Below are 14,309 nucleotides of genomic sequence, written 5' to 3'. Positions count from 1 at the left end.
AAAATAGATCCATAAACAGCAAGTGCTATAGCATCTTTGAATATTTTTTTCTGTCTGCAAAAGAAATTACCAAAGTTTACCATTGGAGGGAGATAGCGATGAAGCTTTTGCTCTCTGATGAAGTATAACGGTCTATGCAGAGAGGAAACATGAAATAAACAACTACTTCTAGGCCAGGTGGTAAGCTTTGTATTTAGGTTGACAATAAGTTGCTGAATACCATTGCATTCACTATTATTGTAAACTCTGGGAATAGATATTGCTCGGCAGCCAGAAGTAGCAGGTCCCTGCCCTGAAGACACTGTGACCTAAGATCACAGGGTTAAGCTTATAAAAAACACCTAGACTCTTTTGAATCAAAAGGAATTAAGCTTCTAGAAGACTGATGCTCAGGATGGGATTTTCACTGTGGTACTGCAGGACCTCTCTTTTAGATGTTCTAGTGAACTCCACTGCCTGAAAGGTAAGAATCCTACACTCCTTTCACAATATGCAGAGAGGTCTAAATCATTATCAGCTGGATCCACAAAAGCCAGTGCACCTTCAATTATATTATAATATACATATAATATGTATACTATGTACTATATACTAACATATGATATTATCTGAATTCCCGCCTCTTCCGATTCTCCAGACTGAAGGGAACTGGTGATTTTTGATCACAATTCACCGTCTTGAGCTCTCTTCCAACACCAGCTGCCTATTCTGTGCAGAGTTCACATGGACTGCAGCTGTGGTGACCTTTCTGCAGCAATACGGGACTAGCAGAAATAGGACCAGACAAGGAAGAATGTGAGATTTGACTCTTTTTCTTTGTCTGTAAGAAGTGAAAGCAGCATTTCTTACCTCATAGATAACCATTAAACTACATGACTATTACATATTCTGAGAAAGCCTCTTGCAAAAACAGTGTTTTATAGTGCAATCTCTCTCTCTCTGACCTAATTAACTTGCAATTATTCACAGCAGTTTATTATTCAGATCATCAGATAGAATCACAGAGTACCCTACTGCCTGGTATTTATGGTATTCACATCTAAATTTGTTGGACATGCCTTTCAGAAGAGGATGGAATTGAACGATCTCCTACTCCAGATAAAAGAGTTTCCTGGAGTTCAGTCGGAAGAGGAGAATGGAGCTGAATATGATCTGAGGCAAAAAGGTGGAAGTACTTCTACTACGGGGAGACTTCATTAGTAGAAGTGCTCCAAAACCACTTCCCAGATCAGATGAGAGAAGCAGACCATTATTAGATTGAGTTGTGTTAAGATTGAGGAATCTGACTGACAGAAAATGGAAGTGCTTTCAGGGATTGAAAACAGGCAAGTGAATGAACCACATTTGGAATTTAGACACCTTCAAAGCAATTTATCTGGAGTTATCTTCTTAAAACACCTGTGAACCCAGCGTAAATGCTCACATAGTCCAAAACTGAATAATCACGTTGAAAGAAGATGCCCAGAGTCAGCTGAGATATGGTCACTAGCCAGATATGCATGCTTAAAGTGTTGCAAATATGAAGCATAATTAGGTGTTTTGTCTCACCCTGCAGATAGCATCTTTGTAGCACCTTAGGTCAGGACACTAATGACCAAAGATTATGTCTGACCTGAGGAAGAGATTGTTTACTGAATCAAGATCCTAGACCTCAGCAAATGCTAATGTAAGTGTTTAACTAAATTCATGTTAACCTCACTGGTTGCTTGAATCAAGGAAATTCCAGTTCAAGCACATACATAAGCATTAGCAGCATGGAGTTAGGCCATAATATATTTTGGTTCAAATTTATCCAGAAATTCCATTCAAGGCCCATAGCCATCCAATTCACTGATGCTGAACTAATTTGAGCCAGTTTGTACTGAAAAAGAAAACACTTCAAAGTGAGTAGATTTTCCATTCCAGCTCCTCTCTCCATCTGACCTGCATGCATCCAGCAGACACTGTGTTTTCAAACACAGACACTTGGTAGGGAGGAAATCAGGCCACCGTCCTCCTATTCTTGCAACAACACAGGCTTTTCTAGCAGTGGGAGAATGCTACCAAATACATGGCCAGGTTCCTCATACAGTAATAGTGGTTCTCAGCTGCCTCTCCCTCCTATTACACTCAATATCTTGGTTCATAAACTCTGTGCACAGAGGATCTGTTTTTGTACCACTGACATCCCTAACATATGGGAAGGAGATTAGGAAAGGAGGGCTGGAAAGTGAGATACTGCAATGTCTACAACTTTCACCTGTTAAAAATCAGTGTGTTATGGGATATTGTAAATAGTTTTGATGTAATGAAAAAGACCAAGTATGTGCAGGTAAATGCAGAAAGCTTCCTTACCTTTTGTTCATCTTCTGCTGTTTAGAGCTTCATCCTCATGATTTCCAGTCTCTACTCCTTTTTGTTCCTTGAAAGATAAGCATCTCCTCAGCACTGAAGTGTGCGTTGGTTGCATTGTACTCACTGCACTGCAGTCCACAGCCATGTTGTGGCTGCAGCACCAGTAGCACAATGAACTTGGACAAGGTGACTGGTATGGCTAAACACAGTTGGGTCTCCAAGTACATAAAAAGCTAGAAGCAATCAAATTGTAAGAGTAATTTCTCATCCTCAGTCTCATGAATCTTCTGAGCGGAAAGTACAAAACCACCTTAAAGCTTTCTATCCCTGAAAGTGGGGCAGGTCCATCTCTAAATACACTGTGAAATATCTAGTAAAATTAATGAAGAGGCCAAATGTTCTTGCATTATTCAAAGATGGTTGTTGGCTACTTTAAGGAGTTTCTTTTGTGACTAAACATAAAGGCTGAAAGGTCTTCTTACATGTATCTGAAAGATGACTGCTGATGAAGTGATTGACACTTTTAGCTTTAGAAATGAAAGACTGATTTCCATGTGATGGGAATAACATTTTTCTGTTTTGAAGAAAAATTTTATGTAGTTAGAAGAAATTTAACCATGACTTCATGAGGCCAAGATCTCGCCACAGTCATCCAGAGCACTGTAACTGTGCTGCTGTAAAATCTAGTCTTTTAAATTATTCTTACATTTTTTGTAGTATTTTAAAATAAGTGAGGCAATATTTAAAGTTTACATTTCCAAATGGGTTTTATTTCATTGCATTCAATTGCACAGACTGAAAGATTGACACAAGTGTACTTAGAAATAGGTTCCTTGGCCTTCATGCAAGGATGTAAATGGTTTTATTTTCCCAAAATCTGGGTACCTTACAGTTGCCTTTGGAATGACTAAGTCAACAGGAGATGCCTGCATTCCCAATGCTCATGAAATTCAATCTATTTCTTTAGGTGCATAAGTAAGAATTTAGGGCTCAGACACATGATCTAATTATGTGGTTTAGCAAGTTGATACTCATCTTATGATGTGTGATAAATTGTCCTTTCATTTAACACAGCTCAAACCAGCCAGAGAACTCAGAAAGTCTTCTGTCACAGACATAAATGACAGAGGTCCCACTGTCTCGAGTGGAGTAACTTCACTACAAGGCCAAGATGTTTTACTTCATGCTGTATGTACATTGACATGCCTATACAGTATTTGTTCTGGGTTTCTCATCTTTCTTGAAGCTGGCATTTGTGCAAGTCTACAGATGCATGCTCTTTTCCAGCTGCAGCTGTGCCAATGAGAAGTGCCCCAGCCTGCTCCTCCCGCTAATGCTGGAAGTTATCACCCTCTCTGATCTGCTGGCCAGGCTCCTCATGTGACTTTCCAGAACTTGTTTCAGTCGAAATAAGCTGCTGTAACAGTGGCCATTCTTTAAATTCTTAAAATTGACTCATCTCATTTTAGTGGATGTTGGTTAGAGGCCACAGAGAGAAGGTGACGAGTGCATAAGGACAAGGTGCCACTTCAGTAACCTCTTCAACTGGTGCAGCTACATCCTGAAAAGGTACGTGTCCACAGCCTACATGCAATTGTTAATTGAGTTTCCTGTTGTCAAGAAGCATATTCTGGGAACAAGCTGTCTGGAACAGCAAACTGTTTACATGACCCTAGGAATTGCTCCAGGCAAGATGAATGATCAGGCTGATGAATATGCTAATATTGGTCCTTTTAGGTTTTTAAAAGTTCAGTTAAAGAAAGGTAAGGGAACAGAAGAAGAAAAGATTGCTGTAGAACAAGAGGTGGCTACTGGAAAACAGATGTGTTTATCCTTGAGGGTTTCTTTATTTTTGTGTTGTTTCATTTACACTTATAAAAAGTCAGCATCAGTCATATTTGTCTTGGTTTCTGGTGACCATTATTTTAAACTAACTGTGTACATTGTTGGAACATACAAAGAGCACTTAGTGCAGAAAGCTTTACCTGGCTGATGACTAATTTCACTTTTAGTTCCTTTCTGGATTACTTTTCTGACTAGCTTCAATGAAGATTTCAGTTTATACCTATGGTAGTCAAGAGAATGTTTTTTTGTTTCATTTGCTATTTCTTCCTCCACTTCCTCTTAAACTGTGAGACAGACTTCTTGGAATTCTACCTTAATGAAATTCATTATATCAATAAATCCCAGCACTAGCAAGTGACCCATGCTAATCTTGGATTCGCAGCAAGGCCTGAAGCAGAAAGTCAATAGGCTACTTTTCACACTACAGCTCGATAAGAATAAGACTGAAGTAAATAAAAAAGTGCCTTTACGTATGAAAAATCTTTCCTAAGAAGGAAGGAAGACCCCAAACACTTGGTTCTGCAGAGGGAGAGGATGAACATTTGGTCTCTTTAGGACCAGCAGACAGGACAGTGCCACATCAGCAGAACTATTTTCTATCAGACTTTTCTATCTAATAGTACCCACCAGTAGGAAGGAGTCTACAATCATGTGGAGTGGGTAAGGGGTGGGAAAGAGAGGTTACCTCCACAGATCACAGCTATACGTTATTGTGTTATGGATATCTTTTTTGTATATGAGTATATCGTATTATGGGTACATATAGTTACATATGTACCCTTTCCATGCTTTGCAGCCAGGGATACTCTGAGGCTAGAAATGGGTTTCCTCTCTCAGGGATAATCATGATAACTAGAGGCCAGGTAAGGCACAGAGACCCAAAAGTTCATCCAGAAGAGAGGTAATTTTTATAGCGGAACCTGCCAATGAATTTAATAGTTCTTGTGCAGAGAATGCTGCAAAGAAAACTTGAAATGGGGCAGTCTGTGTTATTGCCCAGGATTATCAAGACTGGTTAACATTACACTGTGGAGCTGACAGATCAAAACACCAAGGCAAATTTTATTGTTTTTCGGGCTGAGTCATAATTATGTATGGTGCACTTTCCAGTAAGAGTTTATCTTTCATCCTTACAGACAGCTGACACATAGATTACCATTCATCAAAGAATTTGGGGTTTCTGTGAATAAAGATAACTGAAAGGCACTATACCAAAGTAATTTGTGGTCTGTGCTTAGTGGGGAAAACAATGACTGATTGCTGAAGCAGTTGGCCCTGATAAAGGCAAAGAAACAGATCAAAATGAATATTGAAAGTAATTTCCAAGTCAAAAGCTATAATCTCATTCCTGAAACTGATGTAAAAAATATGGTCCACTTCATTCTCATTCACCAACAGGAACAAGACTAACAACGATGTTTCCCAGCAGTCAAAAGTGTGCAGAATCTGGCTGAAGGTACTGGACATTTTTGCTGTAGTAGTGCAATTTTCTCAAGTCCTGTTGCTACTGAGGGACAAAGATGTAGCTGAGCCTCTGTGACTGAACTCCAGCATTGTGTCAGTGGATGGCCAGCACTTGTGGGAGGAAAAATTGGCTCTGATTCTTTAGAGTTTTTCACAGTTTTTATTTAAAAATTTCAGAGGGTTGGTTGCTTTGTTTGTTATACGATTTTATTTATATATATAATATATATATATATTTTACATTTATCATGGGCTTATTAAGTTAATCTTTATCTGGGGAGAAGTTGCAGCTCAAGCTAATTTCAGCCTTTAGAAAGCCAGCCCCCTTGAGCTCACTGGAGAGTCCCTGGGGAACGACAGGATCCCCCATGACTTGCTATGTAGAAGAAGGCAACCCAGGGAGATTAGTTTGCGTAAAACAATAGCTGTTGGACTGGGGATACAATCACCCTAATCTGTACAGAAGGGTACAACCTTCCCCAATCTCAATGGTGGCTTTTTTAAACCTGGTTTGCTCTATTTTGTCTAATCTTCTTTTTAACCTGGAGGTTTGCTCTGACTCCTCACCATGGCTCTCATGCCAGCATGTTTCAGAAGTGCACTGCCTGCTCTGTAAAGTTGCTTTTACCTGTTTTGGACTGAGCCCTGTTCTACTAGTGGAGAATTTGGGTGAACGTCTTCTTCCTCACCTTCTCCATTGCCTTTCTGGTTGTACAAACCTAAGTCATATCTTCTCACCTCTCCCAGCTGAGCCCTCCCAGCCTTCTGCCTCTCATAGCCCTGCAGATATCCTCAGCTGATCTCTTAGGCTTTTAATTCATGGAGTATAAATGTCTTATGCAATGTAAAGCAGAGTTTTTGGATAAAATGTTTATGCCATAGTAATAGCCTGAAGACCAGTGGATACCTAAGGCTGCTGTGCCTGGTTTTGAAATAATGAGCTGGCTCAACATTACCATGAAAAAATGATCCACAGACTGACACAGCAGTGCATAAATGCACACCTTGTTGCCGGCTGGATGTTTTGAGGTATTTTGTTTTGGAGGAATTTAGATCTGGTGGTGAAATCAAGCAGCTGAAGTCCATGATTCTCCATGGTATTATTATATTTCCTCTTTTTCAGGAAAAAGTGGGTGCTCTGAACTTCCAGCTGAAAACAGCCTGCCCTACACAGCTAAGTAAACTGTTATTGTCAAGAATGTGGGCACTCTCCATTTTATGCCAGGCTGTGTGCGCGCTCCCTGCTAAAGCATTTCCTTTAGCAAAACAAATAAGCACCACAACGACAAATACTACAACAATCGGTCAATTGAGAGACTGAAACACTACTTTGCCACAGTGAATTTTCCACATGAAAAACTCAGGGCCTGAAGAGATGCTTTTACCGCATCTTATGTCAGCACCATATTTTCCCCGTGATCTAGACCTCACAAGCATTGCTTCTTAAATTTCAGAAAACAGACAAGTTTTTATGGTAACATATTATAATATGTTTAAATCTGCTCTCATTCTCTCTTGCATGACATAAATCAAGAATCCTATTGTTTTCTCCTGGTGGAAGCATGGTCCTACCTGAAGAAGGCAGCAGGGTATTTGCTCTGATGGTCTTTCTATACTTTGCAGAAGAAAAGCATCTCAAACAGAGCTGGATGTCTTGGAACAAAGCAGAGATTTCAGGCCATGAGCCATTGCTACCTAGTTTGTATCACTCACTTAGAAAGTGTCACAAGGCACAGGGATATTTTTGCTCTCTTAAAAGAAATGCACATTAAAATGGTACATTCCCTAGTTAGTGAACAACCATATGAAAAAGTGTTCTTCTCTCCCCAGCTAGCAGCAGTGGCTCTGTGGTCATTTGGTCTTCTTCTGTCTAAAAAACTACAGTACATTCCTTAGTCCCAGCCACCTTGACTGCTAGCTGTTGTGTTTCCTATGTCAGAGGAGATGAGATCATTTATACCACCAGTAATGATGTCTGCAGAAGCTCTTCTTTAGTGCCAGGTCATAGTGCTGGTCTGGATGAACTACGAAAAGGATCTACAAACCATTTAAACTGCTTACTGTTTTAATTGGCTATTAGATATAAGCCTTCACTCTCTTTCTTTGGCTTCTTCCTGATAAAAGAAGAGAGGACCCTGTTGAGCTATCTTGGTGGAGGAAGATTGCACGAAAGCAGAATTTTGCAAAAAATCATTAAAGAGAGAACTTAGAGCAAGAAGTGAGAGGAAAAAAAAAGAAATAAAATAGAAATCTAAGGGAAGAGGATGAAAAGGTAGATCTGCAAACATAAGACCAGTGGAACAGAATTTTATTCAAATTATATCTTGTCGCATCTTCTTCGTCTTCAAGAGAAGGGTGACCATGTCAAATACTACTGAAATAGACAGATGGGAGTGATAAAGCCATTATGCAATATATGTGGGGAGTGATAAGGCCATTATGTGACTTATGTGTTGGAAACTGATTTTGCCATCAGTGTGTATAACAATAAATTAGGCTTGTTGAACTTTATCCACAGCTCAAGAAGAATGAGTAAATTTAGGAATAACTGACAAAACTTTTCTGCAGAGGGTGTTTGTGAGGAAGCTGCCTAGCAGAACGAAGGCTACTTGCCAAGTGTCCAGCCAGCCTGAAGAGGGTCTGCAAACATTGCAGGACTAGACATGATGAAAAATCATTTGAAGCAGACATATTTTTTTTTCATTAACATGTGTCTTCCTCATTTACAGTTCAGTTAGCACATGCACTGTGGCATCCAGGAGGAAATGCTGTGATACTCCAGGATACTGGTACAACACTATAGCTGGTGCATTGGGTTTTGGCACAATGCTTCTGAAATACACACTGTAAAAAATGGCCAACAAAATGGTGTTTTCTGAACTCAGCCTTCCTACCTTCTACATTCATCAACACTCAACAGAGTGGTAATCAAGCTGTAATCTAGCTGAGAACCAAGTGCTTAAACAGATTCTGTTGCAAGATTTCACTTACTATCTGAACACATGGGTTGCTTGAAACTTTCTGTTCCTTACACACTTTCTGCAAAACCCACAACAGCAATAGTCAAATGTTCTTACAAACTTTTCATGGACTTTAAATTATTCTTTCTTTTATTCTGCAATGCATTAACTTCTAATACTAATATGATTTTTTTTAAAGGAATATAACATGTATCATCTGAAGTGCTGGGTTTTTTAAGGTCATGTTGGCTCACAAGTTTTACTTGTCAGAATGTGCAGCTTTTCTTCTGTGGATGTGACCATCTGTCTTTAGTTCAAAGTCCAAATTACCTCTCAAAATCTGATTCATAAATACAAATAAGATTTGTTTACAGCTGGGTCTACTCTAAATGATGCTAATCAGCTGAACTCCTGGCTCTTGTACAGCTTTTAAAACTTCAAAGTGCATAAAAACCACAATCGTGTCACTTTTTTTTCTTCTGTTTGCCAATAGCATCTAGTTGTTGACTGGGGAGCTAGGAACAAAGTACAAGTGATAATGGAATTATATTGATAACAATGAACAACAGCAATACAAAAATCCCAGTACTGCCCATGTGACAACCAATGCACAGCAAATAACCTGACATCTGGGCACTAAGTTCCCCATGGACTGCTTTGTCATTTTCCAGTATACTCCACTAAATAAGTCAAAAACTACTTGAATGTAAGCAAACTTTATTCTGAAATGTTTATAATAAAAGCTGAAACGTAGCAAGCCAAGAATTTTCTAGGATATTTACTTCAGCAATTACATTTTGAATTGCAGAGGTTGGGATTTTTTCAGTATGAAACAAATCTCTGTGTTTCTGTATCATATGCTTTTGTGAGATACCTGTGAAAGTAAGTTTGCTGGCTTCACAGAAAGCTATTGATCCCAGTGGAAGAGGTTTTCAGTCTGCCACAGGGTTGATGGTGATAAACAGGACTGTATTTAATAGTAGAAGTCTGTTACTACCCAAAACTCAGTAAAAACGATGTCTTGACAGAAAATTGTTCTTCAGACAATGGAAGACTATATTTGATATAATCAGCACAAAAGCACATTGCCCTCTTTCTGGTAATCATCAAATGTTTGGTTTCTTAACTTGAAAATAAACAAGCCTCAAGGAATCTGAAAATTTGAGGTTTCATACATCTCACATACTGGTTTGTGTGGTGTTTTGTGTTTCTTTGTGTGTGTGTGTGGTTTTTTCTGTTGTTGTTGTTGTTTTTGTTTTGTCTTTCTCAAACCTAGCTAAATTTGCAAATACTTTAAAACAAAATTCCGTTTCAGTGAAGAATGGACATGGAATGGAATGAGAAGACAATTTCTTTTTTAATAGACTTAAACATCACTCTAGTTCAAATGAAATACTTGGGTGCAAGGAGCTGCCACTGTTGCTTGCAGGACTACAGCACATTTCAAAAATATTTTGTGATCTTTAGAATGTGACAACTGAGCAATAACGTTGAAGGCTCACATATATTATTCAAGCGTCTTATATTCTCAACCTTTAGTCTCACTGGTACTACTTGATTTCACAGAATCACAGGATTGTAGGGGTTGGAAGGGACCTCAGGAGATCATTGGGTCTAACCCCCCTGCCAAAGCAGGTTCCCTAGAGCAGGCTGCCCAGGTAGGCGTCCAGACGGGCCTTGAATATCTCCAGAGAAGGAGACTCCACAACCTCCCTGAGCAGCCTGTCCCAGTGCTCCATCACCCTCACCGTGAAGAAGTTCTTTCGCATGTTGGTGTGGAACTTCCTGTGATCCATTTTGTGGCCATTGCCCCTTGTCCTGTCCCCACAAACCACTGAAAAGAGGTTGGCCAAATCCCACTGTCTCCCACACTTAGATATTTGTAAACATTAATAAGGTACCCTCTCAGCAATCTGTGATTCACTTTTGTCACTCTTTGCCATACAACGTTACATAGCTTTTGTTGTGTGTCTCGAGGGATGGCCTGACCCTGTGCTAAGGATGGAGAGTGCAACCAACTGTATGAACGATTCTGCTGTGTCAATTGACACAATTTTCCCTCTAATTGCAGACCCTGGTGTGGCTTTTCTTCTGAGTGCAATGAATGTCAGACCTTTAACTTGTTTTCTGACACATGGAAATTGTGTGGGGGCCTGAAGAGCGGTTCCAATGGAACTTAGTTATAATGCAGGCAGGCTTTCGGTGTGTGAGATCATCCATAGGCTAGCAGAGTATCATAGGATGACAGGGCTCTGCATCCCACTTCAGTGGAACCAGCTGCATGAGACTGATGGTGTGATGGGAAGTATACTGCAACCTTCCTGTTTCCAGGAATATGTCTGGAAATACCCTCGTGATTTAGGAGATGTCTCTCAACATCTCCACTGAGGATATGAAACCAATATGCAGTAAAACACAACAGCCCAATTTTAAATGTGGATTTTCCTCTTTGCAATGATTTTTTTGAAGCTGTTTGGTGTAGGACTGTGGTTAGATTTTGTAGTTCACTAGCTAAACACAGTAGAAATTCTCCAAATGCTAGGAAATCACATTGAAAAACTTGCTTGAAATGTTAAGACGGCAATATCTGTATCTCCATCATTAGTAAATAACAAAGTTAAAAATCTCAACCTGCCAACCTTGGGGCCGTGCTGCAAGGGTAGTCTGTGGAGCTTTGATGTCAAAATTGGGCAGGGACAAATCAACTGCTACGTAAGAGTACCAGTACTGTTTTCATCAATAGTTGAGAAAGACAGCAAGAGAGCTAGCTACCTCTTTGATAAAGATTATATACAAGTTTACAGTTCTGCAGTGCACTCTGACTGTACTTACAACCACAGATATTATTCTCTGAGACGCTTGCCTGTATCTATATGCACAAGGTACTAGAATCTTTGAAATCCCATCTGGCTTCTCAATGGGCTATTGCCTAAGCTGGAAGATGTATACCTTGTTGTCAAGTCAGTTTATAAGTCCTATGCTGTTTGGGTCCCAAGAAAAATCAGAAACCATCATTCTTACTATGTGCCACTTTATTTTCTGGACTGTTTTTGCTAACAGTGCTTGGTTTTAAGTTCTGGAACAAGGGGGTAAGATTATTTCCAGCAACAACATTTCTGTTTGGTCATCTGTTTCACTACTTAAATTAACCCCAAGTATGTCAACTTGAAAAGTATGCTGAAAAGGCTTCATATCTTAAGGAACTTTTCTTGGGCATGCTGACTGTAGAGTGACTTTTGTAGCAAGAATTGAAAACTATTTTGGTGCTGGCTTATATTATCTGTGGTGTATATAGTTCTGTGTATTGTCTGTAGATGGTCCTCAGAGACTGCAAAAGTCATATTTTCTGTTAATCCATGAAATGAATGGTTAAGCACAGGTATGAGCTAAACTAGAGTCATTCACGGATTAATTTTTTTTAAGATGGCTGTGCTATTATCATTTATTTGCTTTAAAAAATCTGATTTTAAGTGTGTTTGCAATGATAACTGATCAGTAATAGCTGTGACTTTAATTAAGAACTCTGTCTCCTCCTCAGACTGTTCCATCTTTATGACATTTCTCTAAAACTATTAGTAGAGGATGTATATAAACATAATTCAACGAAGGAGTGTGCTAAGATACTCAATACAGCTGTATCAATTGCCTAATGAATACATGCATCTTTCCAATAATGGGTTGATTTTTACATTACTGCTAGACAAAGGGTGGTTTTGTATTTAAGGCACAGGACTTAAGTCAATTAAGTAAGGGTCAAATTTAGGCTTGAATAAATGGGCTTTCAGATTCTAGTGGGAATTGTGCACATTTGTATTATGGTCTGTTTTGCTTCCGTTCTTGGCTTTATCTTTGACTTCCTCTGTAACACTTGGACAAGTTACTTCACATATACATGCCTCGGTTTCCATGTTGTAAATTGGGGACTATGCAGAAAATTAGCCCACAAAGCGTTCAGAACCCAGCTTAATTAAAGGTTGCAAAGGCAATTTTGTTCCTCAGAGGAGAGGCAGCTTTTTATTACAAACTATTATCATAGCTATTATAACGTACTGTAGTTACTAGGGTCTATTTACTTCCCCTTGTTTTATGCCAGTGTAAATTATGTAACCTCCATGAAGGTTTTCTTGATTTAAAGCAAGGATGTTGGCTACATATCAGCTGCTAAGTGTCTCTGACCAGCTGTCACTCAGGCACTTCTCAGCTTTTGAGAGGAATTGTGAGTCTCCAGCACTAATTTTACTTCTGTTTCAGTTTGCACAAGCTAACTGTGTTCATTTAGAGAGGGCTGCAAGCAGTCTTGATAGCAATCAAGAGGAATGGCAAAAAATATGGTCCTCTTGACAAGCACTTATGGGAAACACAACTGGGAAATGTGAGATATTTCACTGTGCTGGAATGTGAGTAACAGAGGAGAAAGAGTGTCTGTGTTTTAACTCCCTCCTGGGGCTAAACAATATGTCCCCTCAGTAAAGGATATCAAAGGCAGCTGAAGGATATCTTATTAGAGCTAAATTGCTAGGGAAGGTGGGCAGGAATGAGCAGAGAAAACTGTGGGTTTGGATTCCTGCAGAATAACAAACTCCTGATTTCCTATGTTGCTCTTTCTCTTGGGGATATTTTGGTAACTGGCCAGCCTCAGCCTGGTGGCGGCTGAAAGGCAACTGGCCAAATGAATAGTCCCGATGATATGAATAATGATTAAAAGGTTAAAAAAGCCCCATGTGACTAGCTGGAGTAACAGGAGCCTGAGTAGACCAGGCATGCCAATAAACGCATGGCAACACTTTTACTGCAGTAATTAGATATATACACAGCATATAGGCTTTTACCCTATTTACTACTTCAGTGTGCTTATCCCTCATTGCTGTGATATTCTTTCATCAGCCTAAGTAAAAAATGTTATTTGCTTGAACTGGGTGAAATAAAATAAAACCAAATCCCAGACTAGGAAGTTTTTCTCCAGATTCTTTCCACCTTCCCTGGCATCTTTGATGTGTGACCCTTGCCACCCACCACCCTCTCTTTCAGCTGGCCGTCCCTGTAATAGCCTCCAAATGAAATGATCGTCCCCAGGACCAAAGAGGAGGCTGTGGTTTCCATAGATGACTGCCCGCTGCAGGCACTGCTTACTTGTGGTGTTTATTTCAGTCCCTCCTAGCTACGGTGCCTGGAGCTGGAAGGGTCAGTCTGCAGTTTGAATTGGCATATTTTTAAGGTCTTTTCTATTATGAAATATTTATGAGAGGAAACAAGGTTGGACATTCCTGCAACGGGTCCAGTGTAAGAACGCTATGTGCCTTCCTCCCCGAACATGTAAATGCAGTTAGTTATTTAATGGAAGACTCACATACCTTGTTCCTTTACATTTCAAGTGAGCTGTCAGAGGAATGTAAACATTTATTTGGAGCAAGCCCTCAGGTAAAGGATTACCATATGCCGCACAAGGAAATTCCAGCATGCCCACCAAAATTTATGCTGTGGAGAGAGCTATGAATAGAAAGTTTGTACACTGTTATGAATATGGATAAAATACATCACTCATGGCCGGGCTATGGCACGCAAAATTGAAAAACACATATTTTGGATCACACAATATTTTCAAAAATATATTTAAAAGAAAATAAACATGGGATCTTGTGTGTTCATTTACTGTTTGAAGTACCTTCGGGGAAGAGAGACATCAACAATTTTTCTTCCAGACCACTC

General features: G+C 39.5%; 1 long non-coding RNA gene across 1 annotated transcript; it reads left to right on the top strand.

Annotated features, from left to right (window-relative positions):
- Positions 1-3,570: 3,570 nt before the first annotated feature.
- On the top strand, positions 3,571-9,783 carry LOC118244114 (uncharacterized). Its single transcript, XR_004777459.2, has 3 exons — positions 3,571-3,903; positions 5,578-5,635; positions 6,767-9,783. It is a non-coding gene; the product is annotated as an uncharacterized LOC118244114 (long non-coding RNA).
- The last annotated feature ends 4,526 nt before the right edge of the window (positions 9,784-14,309 follow it).

The sequence above is a fragment of the Cygnus atratus genome, chromosome 3 (assembly GCF_013377495.2).
Source record: "Cygnus atratus isolate AKBS03 ecotype Queensland, Australia chromosome 3, CAtr_DNAZoo_HiC_assembly, whole genome shotgun sequence".
Classification (NCBI taxonomy): domain Eukaryota; kingdom Metazoa; phylum Chordata; class Aves; order Anseriformes; family Anatidae; genus Cygnus; species Cygnus atratus.
The sequence above is the reverse complement of the archived record's forward strand: the minus strand, read 5'-3'. Positions and strand labels throughout refer to the sequence as shown.